The sequence below is a fragment of the Atta colombica genome, unplaced genomic scaffold (genome assembly GCF_001594045.1).
Source record: "Atta colombica isolate Treedump-2 unplaced genomic scaffold, Acol1.0 scaffold33, whole genome shotgun sequence".
Lineage (NCBI taxonomy): Eukaryota > Metazoa > Arthropoda > Insecta > Hymenoptera > Formicidae > Atta > Atta colombica.
Window position 1 is genome coordinate 296,992 of NW_017259437.1, and position 604 is coordinate 297,595.

Sequence of the window (604 nt, forward strand, 5' to 3'; positions counted from 1 at the left end):
TTACTAATGACCGATATATTACTGAAGCTACATTGGTCGCGTAAGCGTCTGAAACCCGGCTCGTCTAACACTGGTTACACTATGCAGCAGTATCAGTGTACACTGTGCAATCAGTGTAATGAGCAATGTTGAAGTTGTGTCTAATGTAGTCTTGCAAAATCATATCTTTATAATAGATTTTTTGGTGTAAGATAAATAATAATTAAGTTATTTACTTTGAATTTTAATGATGATATATTCATTTGATGAGTTTTTGTGTAAAAAATTCTGAAAAAATATCGCTACTTGGCCTAAACATTTTTTAAGGTTATAGGAAACTTATCATTTAACTCTTTAAGGGTCGGTTGTTCCATCTTTTGGTAAATTTTACCTGTTGGATAAGTAGCAAGATTATCCAATTATATGCGCGATTATAAGATTTACCTTATAAAATTTACCAAAAGGTGAAATAACCGGCCCTAAATGAGGTTTGAATTAAACATTTACCTGGAATAAATTTAAATTTTTCTTATTCAGATTGAATTCAAATTGAACATAATTATACATGAAATTATATATGAAATTTGTATTTTAATACATATTGATATGATCCCATATATAAATT